Source organism: Perna viridis, chromosome 15 (genome assembly GCF_037379345.1).
Source record: "Perna viridis isolate PV_CMFRI_1.1 ecotype Kerala chromosome 15, ASM3737934v1, whole genome shotgun sequence".
NCBI classification, from domain to species: domain Eukaryota; kingdom Metazoa; phylum Mollusca; class Bivalvia; order Mytilida; family Mytilidae; genus Perna; species Perna viridis.
The window spans coordinates 11,587,066-11,606,280 of NC_142459.1; positions in this window are offsets into that span (position 1 = coordinate 11,587,066).

The following is a 19,215-nucleotide window of genomic DNA, read 5'->3' on the forward strand; positions in this document are numbered from 1 at the left end:
AATGCCCGTTGCAGGTTGAGTGTTTCTAATACTGATGTTTTCTGATAAAAAAAAATTCCTTCCATTATGAACACATCTCTTCATGATGATACCCCGTGGAGGTCCGGGTGTTAAAAGAATAGGCCTGCAGCAGCGCTAAGCTTGTCGTATAAGGCGACTAAATAGTGCTCAGAAAGCTAGCCGGGGGCTAGGGGGATGTACCCCAGGTGGTGGAATGGGGTACCCCTGGCGTGTTACATGCTGGGGTTGTCAGGCTATAATACGGAAAACCTGACCGCAAACCATAGTGGTGCACCGTGTTGGGAAAGATGCCACGTTCCTCGCACGTTAAAGAACCCTGCCGTGGGATTCGATAGGAGTAGGAACCTTTGCGCTCCGCCACAGGAGGCTAGATTGCCCGACCTTACCCACTTCCCCTTGTTCCAGTGGCAATCAAAATTTGTCGACCCTATTATCCTTGTGACCCATCCTTTTTTTTTCATTTCATGTTCATTGTCTGAATATAGCTGAAATATTGCTGCTCGGACGTTAAACCCCAACAAACAAACAAAAACAAACTTCATGGCGATTTTTTCCTACTTCTGTTGACTTCATTTTTTTCATTAAACTAGCTAGAAGCACCAAAGTCTTCCTTTTTCAGTTTATTTAGATTATATGCATCACAGCCCTTCCTTATGAAAAAAAACCATCGGATGTTGCTATCATTTTGAACAATATGAATATGCCTTGATAAACGTGTAAACATCTTGCGTCAACAGAAGGGACACGGTCATTTTGGGTCTTTATTATCTCATTAGCTTGTTTTTCAATACTTATTTTGAACCCCGTGCAGGTCTGGGTGTCAAAAGAATAGGCCTGCTGCAGCGCTAAGCTTCTCGTAAAAGGCGACTAAATAGTGCTCAGAAACCTAGCCGGGGGCTAGACGCTCTGCCCACAGAGCAACTGGGTTGTGTGCCCCAGATGGTGGAATGGGGTACCCCTGGCGTGTTCCATGCTGGGGTTGTCAGGCTATAATACGGGAAACATGACCAAACACCATAGTGGTGCACCGTGTTGGGAAAGATGCCACGTTAAAAAAACCCTACTGTGGCATTCTCTTGAAGTAGGAACCATAGGGTTCCACCACAGGAGGCTGAATTGCCCGACCCTACTCATCTCTCCTAATTTCCAGTGGCAATCAAAATTTGGCGACCCTATTAGCCTTGTGTCCCATCCCTTTTCATTTCATCATGATTTCATATTCATTTTATCAGTTTCATGTTCATCGTCTGCATATAGCTGAAATATTGCTGCGCGGACGTTAAACCCCAACAAACAAAACAGCTATTATTATCATTGCCGTCATTATTGTCTTCTTGTTTTGGTCCGATTTATCCATATTTGCCAGAACAATTTTGAATAGATGGTAACCAAATTCTTTAATATCAGGAACTTTTTTTACAAAAAAAACTCCTTCAAAATATTATTTTAGAATACCTCACTTAGTCATATTATCAATCAGAATTTCTAACTAAATGCCCGTTGCAGGTTGAGTGTTTCTAATACTGATGTTTTCTGATAAAAAAAAAAATCCTTCCATTATGAACACATCTCTTCATGATGATACCCCGTGGAGGTCCGGGTGTTAAAAGAATAGGCCTGCAGCAGCGCTAAGCTTGTCGTATAAGGCGACTAAATAGTGCTCAGAAAGCTAGCCGGGGGCTAGGGGGATGTACCCCAGGTGGTGGAATGGGGTACCCCTGGCGTGTTACATGCTGGGGTTGTCAGGCTATAATACGGAAAACCTGACCGCAAACCATAGTGGTGCACCGTGTTGGGAAAGATGCCACGTTCCTCGCACGTTAAAGAACCCTGCCGTGGGATTCGATAGGAGTAGGAACCTTTGCGCTCCGCCACAGGAGGCTAGATTGCCCGACCTTACCCACTTCCCCTTGTTCCAGTGGCAAACCCTGCTGTGGCATTCTCTTGAAGTAGGAACCATAGGGTTCCACCACAGGAGGCTGAATTGCCCGACCCTACTCATCTCTCCTAATTTCCAGTGGCAATCAAAATTTGGCGACCCTATTAGCCTTGTGTCCCATCCCTTTTTCATTTCATCATGATTTCATATTCATTTTATCAGTTTCATGTTCATCGTCTGCATATAGCTGAAATATTGCTGCGCGGACGTTAAACCCCAACAAACAAAACAGCTATTATTATCATTGCCGTCATTATTGTCTTCTTGTTTTGGTCCGATTTATCCATATTTGCCAGAACAATTTTGAATAGATGGTAACCAAATTCTTTAATATCAGGAACTTTTTTTACAAAAAAAACTCCTTCAAAATATTATTTTAGAATACCTCACTTAGTCATATTATCAATCAGAATTTCTAACTAAATGCCCGTTGCAGGTTGAGTGTTTCTAATACTGATGTTTTCTGATAAAAAAAAAATTACTTCCATTATGATCACATCTCTTCATGATGATACCCCGTGGAGGTCCGGGTGTTAAAAGAATAGGCCAGCAGCAGCGCTAAGCTTGTCGTATAAGGCGACTAAATAGTGCTCAGAAAGCTAGCCGGGGGCTAGGGGGATGTACCCCAGGTGGTGGAATGGGGTACCCCTGGCGTGTTACATGCTGGGGTTGTCAGGCTATAATACGGAAAACCTGACCGCAAACCATAGTGGTGCACCGTGTTGGGAAAGATGCCACGTTCCTCGCACGTTAAAGAACCCTGCCGTGGGATTCGATAGGAGTAGGAACCTTTGCGCTCCGCCACAGGAGGCTAGATTGCCCGACCTTACCCACTTCCCCTTGTTCCAGTGGCAATCAAAATTTGTCGACCCTATTATCCTTGTGACCCATCCTTTTTTTTTTCATTTCATGTTCATTGTCTGAATATAGCTGAAATATTGCTGCTCGGACGTTAAACCCCAACAAACAAACAAAAACAAACTTCATGGCGATTTTTTCCTACTTCTGTTGACTTCATTTTTTTCATTAAACTAGCTAGAAGCACCAAAGTCTTCCTTTTTCAGTTTATTTAGATTATATGCATCACAGCCCTTCCTTATGAAAAAAAACCATCGGATGTTGCTATCATTTTGAACAATATGAATATGCCTTGATAAACGTGTAAACATCTTGCGTCAACAGAAGGGACACGGTCATTTTGGGTCTTTATTATCTCATTAGCTTGTTTTTCAATACTTATTTTGAACCCCGTGCAGGTCTGGGTGTCAAAAGAATAGGCCTGCTGCAGCGCTAAGCTTCTCGTAAAAGGCGACTAAATAGTGCTCAGAAACCTAGCCGGGGGCTAGACGCTCTGCCCACAGAGCAACTGGGTTGTGTGCCCCAGATGGTGGAATGGGGTACCCCTGGCGTGTTCCATGCTGGGGTTGTCAGGCTATAATACGGGAAACATGACCAAACACCATAGTGGTGCACCGTGTTGGGAAAGATGCCACGTTAAAAAAACCCTACTGTGGCATTCTCTTGAAGTAGGAACCATAGGGTTCCACCACAGGAGGCTGAATTGCCCGACCCTACTCATCTCTCCTAATTTCCAGTGGCAATCAAAATTTGGCGACCCTATTAGCCTTGTGTCCCATCCCTTTTCATTTCATCATGATTTCATATTCATTTTATCAGTTTCATGTTCATCGTCTGCATATAGCTGAAATATTGCTGCGCGGACGTTAAACCCCAACAAACAAAACAGCTATTATTATCATTGCCGTCATTATTGTCTTCTTGTTTTGGTCCGATTTATCCATATTTGCCAGAACAATTTTGAATAGATGGTAACCAAATTCTTTAATATCAGGAACTTTTTTTACAAAAAAAACTCCTTCAAAATATTATTTTAGAATACCTCACTTAGTCATATTATCAATCAGAATTTCTAACTAAATGCCCGTTGCAGGTTGAGTGTTTCTAATACTGATGTTTTCTGATAAAAAAAAAAATCCTTCCATTATGAACACATCTCTCCATGATGATACCCCGTGGAGGTCCGGGTGTTAAAAGAATAGGCCTGCAGCAGCGCTAAGCTTGTCGTATAAGGCGACTAAATAGTGCTCAGAAAGCTAGCCGGGGGCTAGGGGGATGTACCCCAGGTGGTGGAATGGGGTACCCCTGGCGTGTTACATGCTGGGGTTGTCAGGCTATAATACGGAAAACCTGACCGCAAACCATAGTGGTGCACCGTGTTGGGAAAGATGCCACGTTCCTCGCACGTTAAAGAACCCTGCCGTGGGATTCGATAGGAGTAGGAACCTTTGCGCTCCGCCACAGGAGGCTAGATTGCCCGACCTTACCCACTTTCCCTTGTTCCAGTGGCAAACCCTGCTGTGGCATTCTCTTGAAGTAGGAACCATAGGGTTCCACCACAGGAGGCTGAATTGCCCGACCCTACTCATCTCTCCTAATTTCCAGTGGCAATCAAAATTTGGCGACCCTATTAGCCTTGTGTCCCATCCCTTTTTCATTTCATCATGATTTCATATTCATTTTATCAGTTTCATGTTCATCGTCTGCATATAGCTGAAATATTGCTGCGCGGACGTTAAACCCCAACAAACAAAACAGCTATTATTATCATTGCCGTCATTATTGTCTTCTTGTTTTGGTCCGATTTATCCATATTTGCCAGAACAATTTTGAATAGATGGTAACCAAATTCTTTAATATCAGGAACTTTTTTTACAAAAAAAACTCCTTCAAAATATTATTTTAGAATACCTCACTTAGTCATATTATCAATCAGAATTTCTAACTAAATGCCCGTTGCAGGTTGAGTGTTTCTAATACTGATGTTTTCTGATAAAAAAAAATTCCTTCCATTATGAACACATCTCTTCATGATGATACCCCGTGGAGGTCCGGGTGTTAAAAGAATAGGCCTGCAGCAGCGCTAAGCTTGTCGTATAAGGCGACTAAATAGTGCTCAGAAAGCTAGCCGGGGGCTAGGGGGATGTACCCCAGGTGGTGGAATGGGGTACCCCTGGCGTGTTACATGCTGGGGTTGTCAGGCTATAATACGGAAAACCTGACCGCAAACCATAGTGGTGCACCGTGTTGGGAAAGATGCCACGTTCCTCGCACGTTAAAGAACCCTGCCGTGGGATTCGATAGGAGTAGGAACCTTTGCGCTCCGCCACAGGAGGCTAGATTGCCCGACCTTACCCACTTCCCCTTGTTCCAGTGGCAATCAAAATTTGTCGACCCTATTATCCTTGTGACCCATCCTTTTTTTTTCATTTCATGTTCATTGTCTGAATATAGCTGAAATATTGCTGCTCGGACGTTAAACCCCAACAAACAAACAAAAACAAACTTCATGGCGATTTTTTCCTACTTCTGTTGACTTCATTTTTTTCATTAAACTAGCTAGAAGCACCAAAGTCTTCCTTTTTCAGTTTATTTAGATTATATGCATCACAGCCCTTCCTTATGAAAAAAAACCATCGGATGTTGCTATCATTTTGAACAATATGAATATGCCTTGATAAACGTGTAAACATCTTGCGTCAACAGAAGGGACACGGTCATTTTGGGTCTTTATTATCTCATTAGCTTGTTTTTCAATACTTATTTTGAACCCCGTGCAGGTCTGGGTGTCAAAAGAATAGGCCTGCTGCAGCGCTAAGCTTCTCGTAAAAGGCGACTAAATAGTGCTCAGAAACCTAGCCGGGGGCTAGACGCTCTGCCCACAGAGCAACTGGGTTGTGTGCCCCAGATGGTGGAATGGGGTACCCCTGGCGTGTTCCATGCTGGGGTTGTCAGGCTATAATACGGGAAACATGACCAAACACCATAGTGGTGCACCGTGTTGGGAAAGATGCCACGTTAAAAAAACCCTACTGTGGCATTCTCTTGAAGTAGGAACCATAGGGTTCCACCACAGGAGGCTGAATTGCCCGACCCTACTCATCTCTCCTAATTTCCAGTGGCAATCAAAATTTGGCGACCCTATTAGCCTTGTGTCCCATCCCTTTTCATTTCATCATGATTTCATGTTCATCGTCTGCATATAGCTGAAATATTGCTGCGCGGACGTTAAACCCCAACAAACAAAACAGCTATTATTATCATTGCCGTCATTATTGTCTTCTTGTTTTGGTCCGATTTATCCATATTTGCCAGAACAATTTTGAATAGATGGTAACCAAATTCTTTAATATCAGGAACTTTTTTTACAAAAAAAACTCCTTCAAAATATTATTTTAGAATACCTCACTTAGTCATATTATCAATCAGAATTTCTAACTAAATGCCCGTTGCAGGTTGAGTGTTTCTAATACTGATGTTTTCTGATAAAAAAAAAATCCTTCCATTATGAACACATCTCTTCATGATGATACCCCGTGGAGGTCCGGGTGTTAAAAGAATAGGCCTGCAGCAGCGCTAAGCTTGTCGTATAAGGCGACTAAATAGTGCTCAGAAAGCTAGCCGGGGGCTAGGGGGATGTACCCCAGGTGGTGGAATGGGGTACCCCTGGCGTGTTACATGCTGGGGTTGTCAGGCTATAATACGGAAAACCTGACCGCAAACCATAGTGGTGCACCGTGTTGGGAAAGATGCCACGTTCCTCGCACGTTAAAGAACCCTGCCGTGGGATTCGATAGGAGTAGGAACCTTTGCGCTCCGCCACAGGAGGCTAGATTGCCCGACCTTACCCACTTCCCCTTGTTCCAGTGGCAAACCCTGCTGTGGCATTCTCTTGAAGTAGGAACCATAGGGTTCCACCACAGGAGGCTGAATTGCCCGACCCTACTCATCTCTCCTAATTTCCAGTGGCAATCAAAATTTGGCGACCCTATTAGCCTTGTGTCCCATCCCTTTTTCATTTCATCATGATTTCATATTCATTTTATCAGTTTCATGTTCATCGTCTGCATATAGCTGAAATATTGCTGCGCGGACGTTAAACCCCAACAAACAAAACAGCTATTATTATCATTGCCGTCATTATTGTCTTCTTGTTTTGGTCCGATTTATCCATATTTGCCAGAACAATTTTGAATAGATGGTAACCAAATTCTTTAATATCAGGAACTTTTTTTACAAAAAAAACTCCTTCAAAATATTATTTTAGAATACCTCACTTAGTCATATTATCAATCAGAATTTCTAACTAAATGCCCGTTGCAGGTTGAGTGTTTCTAATACTGATGTTTTCTGATAAAAAAAAATTCCTTCCATTATGAACACATCTCTTCATGATGATACCCCGTGGAGGTCCGGGTGTTAAAAGAATAGGCCTGCAGCAGCGCTAAGCTTGTCGTATAAGGCGACTAAATAGTGCTCAGAAAGCTAGCCGGGGGCTAGGGGGATGTACCCCAGGTGGTGGAATGGGGTACCCCTGGCGTGTTACATGCTGGGGTTGTCAGGCTATAATACGGAAAACCTGACCGCAAACCATAGTGGTGCACCGTGTTGGGAAAGATGCCACGTTCCTCGCACGTTAAAGAACCCTGCCGTGGGATTCGATAGGAGTAGGAACCTTTGCGCTCCGCCACAGGAGGCTAGATTGCCCGACCTTACCCACTTCCCCTTGTTCCAGTGGCAATCAAAATTTGTCGACCCTATTATCCTTGTGACCCATCCTTTTTTTTTCATTTCATGTTCATTGTCTGAATATAGCTGAAATATTGCTGCTCGGACGTTAAACCCCAACAAACAAACAAAAACAAACTTCATGGCGATTTTTTCCTACTTCTGTTGACTTCATTTTTTTCATTAAACTAGCTAGAAGCACCAAAGTCTTCCTTTTTCAGTTTATTTAGATTATATGCATCACAGCCCTTCCTTATGAAAAAAAACCATCGGATGTTGCTATCATTTTGAACAATATGAATATGCCTTGATAAACGTGTAAACATCTTGCGTCAACAGAAGGGACACGGTCATTTTGGGTCTTTATTATCTCATTAGCTTGTTTTTCAATACTTATTTTGAACCCCGTGCAGGTCTGGGTGTCAAAAGAATAGGCCTGCTGCAGCGCTAAGCTTCTCGTAAAAGGCGACTAAATAGTGCTCAGAAACCTAGCCGGGGGCTAGACGCTCTGCCCACAGAGCAACTGGGTTGTGTGCCCCAGATGGTGGAATGGGGTACCCCTGGCGTGTTCCATGCTGGGGTTGTCAGGCTATAATACGGGAAACATGACCAAACACCATAGTGGTGCACCGTGTTGGGAAAGATGCCACGTTAAAAAAACCCTACTGTGGCATTCTCTTGAAGTAGGAACCATAGGGTTCCACCACAGGAGGCTGAATTGCCCGACCCTACTCATCTCTCCTAATTTCCAGTGGCAATCAAAATTTGGCGACCCTATTAGCCTTGTGTCCCATCCCTTTTCATTTCATCATGATTTCATATTCATTTTATCAGTTTCATGTTCATCGTCTGCATATAGCTGAAATATTGCTGCGCGGACGTTAAACCCCAACAAACAAAACAGCTATTATTATCATTGCCGTCATTATTGTCTTCTTGTTTTGGTCCGATTTATCCATATTTGCCAGAACAATTTTGAATAGATGGTAACCAAATTCTTTAATATCAGGAACTTTTTTTACAAAAAAAACTCCTTCAAAATATTATTTTAGAATACCTCACTTAGTCATATTATCAATCAGAATTTCTAACTAAATGCCCGTTGCAGGTTGAGTGTTTCTAATACTGATGTTTTCTGATAAAAAAAAAAATCCTTCCATTATGAACACATCTCTTCATGATGATACCCCGTGGAGGTCCGGGTGTTAAAAGAATAGGCCTGCAGCAGCGCTAAGCTTGTCGTATAAGGCGACTAAATAGTGCTCAGAAAGCTAGCCGGGGGCTAGGGGGATGTACCCCAGGTGGTGGAATGGGGTACCCCTGGCGTGTTACATGCTGGGGTTGTCAGGCTATAATACGGAAAACCTGACCGCAAACCATAGTGGTGCACCGTGTTGGGAAAGATGCCACGTTCCTCGCACGTTAAAGAACCCTGCCGTGGGATTCGATAGGAGTAGGAACCTTTGCGCTCCGCCACAGGAGGCTAGATTGCCCGACCTTACCCACTTCCCCTTGTTCCAGTGGCAAACCCTGCTGTGGCATTCTCTTGAAGTAGGAACCATAGGGTTCCACCACAGGAGGCTGAATTGCCCGACCCTACTCATCTCTCCTAATTTCCAGTGGCAATCAAAATTTGGCGACCCTATTAGCCTTGTGTCCCATCCCTTTTTCATTTCATCATGATTTCATATTCATTTTATCAGTTTCATGTTCATCGTCTGCATATAGCTGAAATATTGCTGCGCGGACGTTAAACCCCAACAAACAAAACAGCTATTATTATCATTGCCGTCATTATTGTCTTCTTGTTTTGGTCCGATTTATCCATATTTGCCAGAACAATTTTGAATAGATGGTAACCAAATTCTTTAATATCAGGAACTTTTTTTACAAAAAAAACTCCTTCAAAATATTATTTTAGAATACCTCACTTAGTCATATTATCAATCAGAATTTCTAACTAAATGCCCGTTGCAGGTTGAGTGTTTCTAATACTGATGTTTTCTGATAAAAAAAAATTCCTTCCATTATGAACACATCTCTTCATGATGATACCCCGTGGAGGTCCGGGTGTTAAAAGAATAGGCCTGCAGCAGCGCTAAGCTTGTCGTATAAGGCGACTAAATAGTGCTCAGAAAGCTAGCCGGGGGCTAGGGGGATGTACCCCAGGTGGTGGAATGGGGTACCCCTGGCGTGTTACATGCTGGGGTTGTCAGGCTATAATACGGAAAACCTGACCGCAAACCATAGTGGTGCACCGTGTTGGGAAAGATGCCACGTTCCTCGCACGTTAAAGAACCCTGCCGTGGGATTCGATAGGAGTAGGAACCTTTGCGCTCCGCCACAGGAGGCTAGATTGCCCGACCTTACCCACTTCCCCTTGTTCCAGTGGCAATCAAAATTTGTCGACCCTATTATCCTTGTGACCCATCCTTTTTTTTTCATTTCATGTTCATTGTCTGAATATAGCTGAAATATTGCTGCTCGGACGTTAAACCCCAACAAACAAACAAAAACAAACTTCATGGCGATTTTTTCCTACTTCTGTTGACTTCATTTTTTTCATTAAACTAGCTAGAAGCACCAAAGTCTTCCTTTTTCAGTTTATTTAGATTATATGCATCACAGCCCTTCCTTATGAAAAAAAACCATCGGATGTTGCTATCATTTTGAACAATATGAATATGCCTTGATAAACGTGTAAACATCTTGCGTCAACAGAAGGGACACGGTCATTTTGGGTCTTTATTATCTCATTAGCTTGTTTTTCAATACTTATTTTGAACCCCGTGCAGGTCTGGGTGTCAAAAGAATAGGCCTGCTGCAGCGCTAAGCTTCTCGTAAAAGGCGACTAAATAGTGCTCAGAAACCTAGCCGGGGGCTAGACGCTCTGCCCACAGAGCAACTGGGTTGTGTGCCCCGGATGGTGGAATGGGGTACCCCTGGCGTGTTCCATGCTGGGGTTGTCAGGCTATAATACGGGAAACATGACCAAACACCATAGTGGTGCACCGTGTTGGGAAAGATGCCACGTTAAAAAAAACCTACTGTGGCATTCTCTTGAAGTAGGAACCATAGGGTTCCACCACAGGAGGCTGAATTGCCCGACCCTACTCATCTCTCCTAATTTCCAGTGGCAATCAAAATTTGGCGACCCTATTAGCCTTGTGTCCCATCCCTTTTCATTTCATCATGATTTCATATTCATTTTATCAGTTTCATGTTCATCGTCTGCATATAGCTGAAATATTGCTGCGCGGACGTTAAACCCCAACAAACAAAACAGCTATTATTATCATTGCCGTCATTATTGTCTTCTTGTTTTGGTCCGATTTATCCATATTTGCCAGAACAATTTTGAATAGATGGTAACCAAATTCTTTAATATCAGGAACTTTTTTTACAAAAAAAACTCCTTCAAAATATTATTTTAGAATACCTCACTTAGTCATATTATCAATCAGAATTTCTAACTAAATGCCCGTTGCAGGTTGAGTGTTTCTAATACTGATGTTTTCTGATAAAAAAAAAAATCCTTCCATTATGAACACATCTCTTCATGATGATACCCCGTGGAGGTCCGGGTGTTAAAAGAATAGGCCTGCAGCAGCGCTAAGCTTGTCGTATAAGGCGACTAAATAGTGCTCAGAAAGCTAGCCGGGGGCTAGGGGGATGTACCCCAGGTGGTGGAATGGGGTACCCCTGGCGTGTTACATGCTGGGGTTGTCAGGCTATAATACGGAAAACCTGACCGCAAACCATAGTGGTGCACCGTGTTGGGAAAGATGCCACGTTCCTCGCACGTTAAAGAACCCTGCCGTGGGATTCGATAGGAGTAGGAACCTTTGCGCTCCGCCACAGGAGGCTAGATTGCCCGACCTTACCCACTTCCCCTTGTTCCAGTGGCAAACCCTGCTGTGGCATTCTCTTGAAGTAGGAACCATAGGGTTCCACCACAGGAGGCTGAATTGCCCGACCCTACTCATCTCTCCTAATTTCCAGTGGCAATCAAAATTTGGCGACCCTATTAGCCTTGTGTCCCATCCCTTTTTCATTTCATCATGATTTCATATTCATTTTATCAGTTTCATGTTCATCGTCTGCATATAGCTGAAATATTGCTGCGCGGACGTTAAACCCCAACAAACAAAACAGCTATTATTATCATTGCCGTCATTATTGTCTTCTTGTTTTGGTCCGATTTATCCATATTTGCCAGAACAATTTTGAATAGATGGTAACCAAATTCTTTAATATCAGGAACTTTTTTTACAAAAAAAACTCCTTCAAAATATTATTTTAGAATACCTCACTTAGTCATATTATCAATCAGAATTTCTAACTAAATGCCCGTTGCAGGTTGAGTGTTTCTAATACTGATGTTTTCTGATAAAAAAAAATTCCTTCCATTATGAACACATCTCTTCATGATGATACCCCGTGGAGGTCCGGGTGTTAAAAGAATAGGCCTGCAGCAGCGCTAAGCTTGTCGTATAAGGCGACTAAATAGTGCTCAGAAAGCTAGCCGGGGGCTAGGGGGATGTACCCCAGGTGGTGGAATGGGGTACCCCTGGCGTGTTACATGCTGGGGTTGTCAGGCTATAATACGGAAAACCTGACCGCAAACCATAGTGGTGCACCGTGTTGGGAAAGATGCCACGTTCCTCGCACGTTAAAGAACCCTGCCGTGGGATTCGATAGGAGTAGGAACCTTTGCGCTCCGCCACAGGAGGCTAGATTGCCCGACCTTACCCACTTCCCCTTGTTCCAGTGGCAATCAAAATTTGTCGACCCTATTATCCTTGTGACCCATCCTTTTTTTTTCATTTCATGTTCATTGTCTGAATATAGCTGAAATATTGCTGCTCGGACGTTAAACCCCAACAAACAAACAAAAACAAACTTCATGGCGATTTTTTCCTACTTCTGTTGACTTCATTTTTTTCATTAAACTAGCTAGAAGCACCAAAGTCTTCCTTTTTCAGTTTATTTAGATTATATGCATCACAGCCCTTCCTTATGAAAAAAAACCATCGGATGTTGCTATCATTTTGAACAATATGAATATGCCTTGATAAACGTGTAAACATCTTGCGTCAACAGAAGGGACACGGTCATTTTGGGTCTTTATTATCTCATTAGCTTGTTTTTCAATACTTATTTTGAACCCCGTGCAGGTCTGGGTGTCAAAAGAATAGGCCTGCTGCAGCGCTAAGCTTCTCGTAAAAGGCGACTAAATAGTGCTCAGAAACCTAGCCGGGGGCTAGACGCTCTGCCCACAGAGCAACTGGGTTGTGTGCCCCGGATGGTGGAATGGGGTACCCCTGGCGTGTTCCATGCTGGGGTTGTCAGGCTATAATACGGGAAACATGACCAAACACCATAGTGGTGCACCGTGTTGGGAAAGATGCCACGTTAAAAAAAACCTACTGTGGCATTCTCTTGAAGTAGGAACCATAGGGTTCCACCACAGGAGGCTGAATTGCCCGACCCTACTCATCTCTCCTAATTTCCAGTGGCAATCAAAATTTGGCGACCCTATTAGCCTTGTGTCCCATCCCTTTTCATTTCATCATGATTTCATATTCATTTTATCAGTTTCATGTTCATCGTCTGCATATAGCTGAAATATTGCTGCGCGGACGTTAAACCCCAACAAACAAAACAGCTATTATTATCATTGCCGTCATTATTGTCTTCTTGTTTTGGTCCGATTTATCCATATTTGCCAGAACAATTTTGAATAGATGGTAACCAAATTCTTTAATATCAGGAACTTTTTTTACAAAAAAAACTCCTTCAAAATATTATTTTAGAATACCTCACTTAGTCATATTATCAATCAGAATTTCTAACTAAATGCCCGTTGCAGGTTGAGTGTTTCTAATACTGATGTTTTCTGATAAAAAAAAAATCCTTCCATTATGAACACATCTCTTCATGATGATACCCCGTGGAGGTCCGGGTGTTAAAAGAATAGGCCTGCAGCAGCGCTAAGCTTGTCGTATAAGGCGACTAAATAGTGCTCAGAAAGCTAGCCGGGGGCTAGGGGGATGTACCCCAGGTGGTGGAATGGGGTACCCCTGGCGTGTTACATGCTGGGGTTGTCAGGCTATAATACGGAAAACCTGACCGCAAACCATAGTGGTGCACCGTGTTGGGAAAGATGCCACGTTCCTCGCACGTTAAAGAACCCTGCCGTGGGATTCGATAGGAGTAGGAACCTTTGCGCTCCGCCACAGGAGGCTAGATTGCCCGACCTTACCCACTTCCCCTTGTTCCAGTGGCAAACCCTGCTGTGGCATTCTCTTGAAGTAGGAACCATAGGGTTCCACCACAGGAGGCTGAATTGCCCGACCCTACTCATCTCTCCTAATTTCCAGTGGCAATCAAAATTTGGCGACCCTATTAGCCTTGTGTCCCATCCCTTTTTCATTTCATCATGATTTCATATTCATTTTATCAGTTTCATGTTCATCGTCTGCATATAGCTGAAATATTGCTGCGCGGACGTTAAACCCCAACAAACAAAACAGCTATTATTATCATTGCCGTCATTATTGTCTTCTTGTTTTGGTCCGATTTATCCATATTTGCCAGAACAATTTTGAATAGATGGTAACCAAATTCTTTAATATCAGGAACTTTTTTTACAAAAAAAACTCCTTCAAAATATTATTTTAGAATACCTCACTTAGTCATATTATCAATCAGAATTTCTAACTAAATGCCCGTTGCAGGTTGAGTGTTTCTAATACTGATGTTTTCTGATAAAAAAAAATTCCTTCCATTATGAACACATCTCTTCATGATGATACCCCGTGGAGGTCCGGGTGTTAAAAGAATAGGCCTGCAGCAGCGCTAAGCTTGTCGTATAAGGCGACTAAATAGTGCTCAGAAAGCTAGCCGGGGGCTAGGGGGATGTACCCCAGGTGGTGGAATGGGGTACCCCTGGCGTGTTACATGCTGGGGTTGTCAGGCTATAATACGGAAAACCTGACCGCAAACCATAGTGGTGCACCGTGTTGGGAAAGATGCCACGTTCCTCGCACGTTAAAGAACCCTGCCGTGGGATTCGATAGGAGTAGGAACCTTTGCGCTCCGCCACAGGAGGCTAGATTGCCCGACCTTACCCACTTCCCCTTGTTCCAGTGGCAATCAAAATTTGTCGACCCTATTATCCTTGTGACCCATCCTTTTTTTTTCATTTCATGTTCATTGTCTGAATATAGCTGAAATATTGCTGCTCGGACGTTAAACCCCAACAAACAAACAAAAACAAACTTCATGGCGATTTTTTCCTACTTCTGTTGACTTCATTTTTTTCATTAAACTAGCTAGAAGCACCAAAGTCTTCCTTTTTCAGTTTATTTAGATTATATGCATCACAGCCCTTCCTTATGAAAAAAAACCATCGGATGTTGCTATCATTTTGAACAATATGAATATGCCTTGATAAACGTGTAAACATCTTGCGTCAACAGAAGGGACACGGTCATTTTGGGTCTTTATTATCTCATTAGCTTGTTTTTCAATACTTATTTTGAACCCCGTGCAGGTCTGGGTGTCAAAAGAATAGGCCTGCTGCAGCGCTAAGCTTCTCGTAAAAGGCGACTAAATAGTGCTCAGAAACCTAGCCGGGGGCTAGACGCTCTGCCCACAGAGCAACTGGGTTGTGTGCCCCGGATGGTGGAATGGGGTACCCCTGGCGTGTTCCATGCTGGGGTTGTCAGGCTATAATACGGGAAACATGACCAAACACCATAGTGGTGCACCGTGTTGGGAAAGATGCCACGTTAAAAAAACCCTACTGTGGCATTCTCTTGAAGTAGGAACCATAGGGTTCCACCACAGGAGGCTGAATTGCCCGACCCTACTCATCTCTCCTAATTTCCAGTGGCAATCAAAATTTGGCGACCCTATTAGCCTTGTGTCCCATCCCTTTTTCATTTCATCATGATTTCATATTCATTTTATCAGTTTCATGTTCATCGTCTGCATATAGCTGAAATATTGCTGCGCGGACGTTAAACCCCAACAAACAAAACAGCTATTATTATCATTGCCGTCATTATTGTCTTCTTGTTTTGGTCCGATTTATCCATATTTGCCAGAACAATTTTGAATAGATGGTAACCAAATTCTTTAATATCAGGAACTTTTTTTACAAAAAAAACTCCTTCAAAATATTATTTTAGAATACCTCACTTAGTCATATTATCAATCAGAATTTCTAACTAAATGCCCGTTGCAGGTTGAGTGTTTCTAATACTGATGTTTTCTGATAAAAAAAAAATTACTTCCATTATGATCACATCTCTTCATGATGATACCCCGTGGAGGTCCGGGTGTTAAAAGAATAGGCCTGCAGCAGCGCTAAGCTTGTCGTATAAGGCGACTAAATAGTGCTCAGAAAGCTAGCCGGGGGCTAGGGGGATGTACCCCAGGTGGTGGAATGGGGTACCCCTGGCGTGTTACATGCTGGGGTTGTCAGGCTATAATACGGAAAACCTGACCGCAAACCATAGTGGTGCACCGTGTTGGGAAAGATGCCACGTTCCTCGCACGTTAAAGAACCCTGCCGTGGGATTCGATAGGAGTAGGAACCTTTGCGCTCCGCCACAGGAGGCTAGATTGCCCGACCTTACCCACTTCCCCTTGTTCCAGTGGCAATCAAAATTTGTCGACCCTATTATCCTTGTGACCCATCCTTTTTTTTTCATTTCATGTTCATTGTCTGAATATAGCTGAAATATTGCTGCTCGGACGTTAAACCCCAACAAACAAACAAAAACAAACTTCATGGCGATTTTTTCCTACTTCTGTTGACTTCATTTTTTTCATTAAACTAGCTAGAAGCACCAAAGTCTTCCTTTTTCAGTTTATTTAGATTATATGCATCACAGCCCTTCCTTATGAAAAAAAACCATCAGATGTTGCTATCATTTTGAACAATATGAATATGCCTTGATAAACGTGTAAACATCTTGCGTCAACAGAAGGGACACGGTCATTTTGGGTCTTTATTATCTCATTAGCTTGTTTTTCAATACTTATTTTGAACCCCGTGCAGGTCTGGGTGTCAAAAGAATAGGCCTGCTGCAGCGCTAAGCTTCTCGTAAAAGGCGACTAAATAGTGCTCAGAAACCTAGCCGGGGGCTAGACGCTCTGCCCACAGAGCAACTGGGTTGTGTGCCCCGGATGGTGGAATGGGGTACCCCTGGCGTGTTCCATGCTGGGGTTGTCAGGCTATAATACGGGAAACATGACCAAACACCATAGTGGTGCACCGTGTTGGGAAAGATGCCACGTTAAAAAAACCCTACTGTGGCATTCTCTTGAAGTAGGAACCATAGGGTTCCACCACAGGAGGCTGAATTGCCCGACCCTACTCATCTCTCCTAATTTCCAGTGGCAATCAAAATTTGGCGACCCTATTAGCCTTGTGTCCCATCCCTTTTTCATTTCATCATGATTTCATATTCATTTTATCAGTTTCATGTTCATCGTCTGCATATAGCTGAAATATTGCTGCGCGGACGTTAAACCCCAACAAACAAAACAGCTATTATTATCATTGCCGTCATTATTGTCTTCTTGTTTTGGTCCGATTTATCCATATTTGCCAGAACAATTTTGAATAGATGGTAACCAAATTCTTTAATATCAGGAACTTTTTTTACAAAAAAAAACTCCTTCAAAATATTATTTTAGAATACCTCACTTAGTCATATTATCAATCAGAATTTCTAACTAAATGCCCGTTGCAGGTTGAGTGTTTCTAATACTGATGTTTTCTGATAAAAAAAAAATTCCTGCCATTATGAACACATCTCTTCATAATGATACCCCGTGGAGGTCCCGGTGTTAAAAGAATAGGCCTGCAGCAGCGCTAAGCTTGTCGTATAAGGCGACTAAATAGTGCTCAGAAAGCTAGCCGGGGGCTAGGGGGATGTACCCCAGGTGGTGGAATGGGGTACCCCTGGCGTGTTACATGCTGGGGTTGTCAGGCTATAATACGGAAAACCTGACCGCAAACCATAGTGGTGCACCGTGTTGGGAAAGATGCCACGTTCCTCGCACGTTAAAGAACCCTGCCGTGGGATTCGATAGGAGTAGGAACCTTTGCGCTCCGCCACAGGAGGCTAGATTGCCCGACCTTACCCACTTCCCCTTGTTCCAGTGGCAATCAAAATTTGTCGACCCTATTATCCTTGTGACCCATCCTTTTTTTTTCATTTCATGTTCATTGTCTGAATATAGCTGAAATATTGCTGCTCGGACGTTAAACCCCAACAAACAAACAAAAACAAACTTCATGGCGATTTTTTCCTACTTCTGTTGACTTCATTTTTTTCATTAAACTAGCTAGAAGCACCAAAGTCTTCCTTTTTCAGTTTATTTAGATTATATGCATCACAGCCCTTCCTTATGAAAAAAAACCATCGGATGTTGCTATCATTTTGAACAATATGAATATGCCTTGATAAACGTGTAAACATCTTGCGTCAACAGAAGGGACACGGTCATTTTGGGTCTTTATTATCTCATTAGCTTGTTTTTCAATACTTATTTTGAACCCCGTGCAGGTCTGGGTGTCAAAAGAATAGGCCTGCTGCAGCGCTAAGCTTCTCGTAAAAGGCGACTAAATAGTGCTCAGAAACCTAGCCGGGGGCTAGACGCTCTGCCCACAGAGCAACTGGGTTGTGTGCCCCGGATGGTGGAATGGGGTACCCCTGGCGTGTTCCATGCTGGGGTTGTCAGGCTATAATACGGGAAACATGACCAAACACCATAGTGGTGCACCGTGTTGGGAAAGATGCCACGTTAAAAAAACCCTACTGTGGCATTCTCTTGAAGTAGGAACCATAGGGTTCCACCACAGGAGGCTGAATTGCCCGACCCTACTCATCTCTCCTAATTTCCAGTGGCAATCAAAATTTGGCGACCCTATTAGCCTTGTGTCCCATCCCTTTTTCATTTCATCATGATTTCATATTCATTTTATCAGTTTCATGTTCATCGTCTGCATATAGCTGAAATATTGCTGCGCGGACGTTAAACCCCAACAAACAAAACAGCTATTATTATCATTGCCGTCATTATTGTCTTCTTGTTTTGGTCCGATTTATCCATATTTGCCAGAACAATTTTGAATAGATGGTAACCAAATTCTTTAATATCAGGAACTTTTTTTACAAAAAAAAACTCCTTCAAAATATTATTTTAGAATACCTCACTTAGTCATATTATCAATCAGAATTTCTAACTAAATGCCCGTTGCAGGTTGAGTGTTTCTAATACTGATGTTTTCTGATAAAAAAAAAATTCCTTCCATTATGAACACATCTCTTCATAATGATACCCCGTGGAGGTCCCGGTGTTAAAAGAATAGGCCTGCAGCAGCGCTAAGCTTGTCGTATAAGGCGACTAAATAGTGCTCAGAAAGCTAGCCGGGGGCTAGGGGGATGTACCCCAGGTGGTGGAATGGGGTACCCCTGGCGTGTTACATGCTGGGGTTGTCAGGCTATAATACGGAAAACCTGACCGCAAACCATAGTGGTGCACCGTGTTGGGAAAGATGCCACGTTCCTCGCACGTTAAAGAACCCTGCCGTGGGATTCGATAGGAGTAGGAACCTTTGCGCTCCGCCACAGGAGGCTAGATTG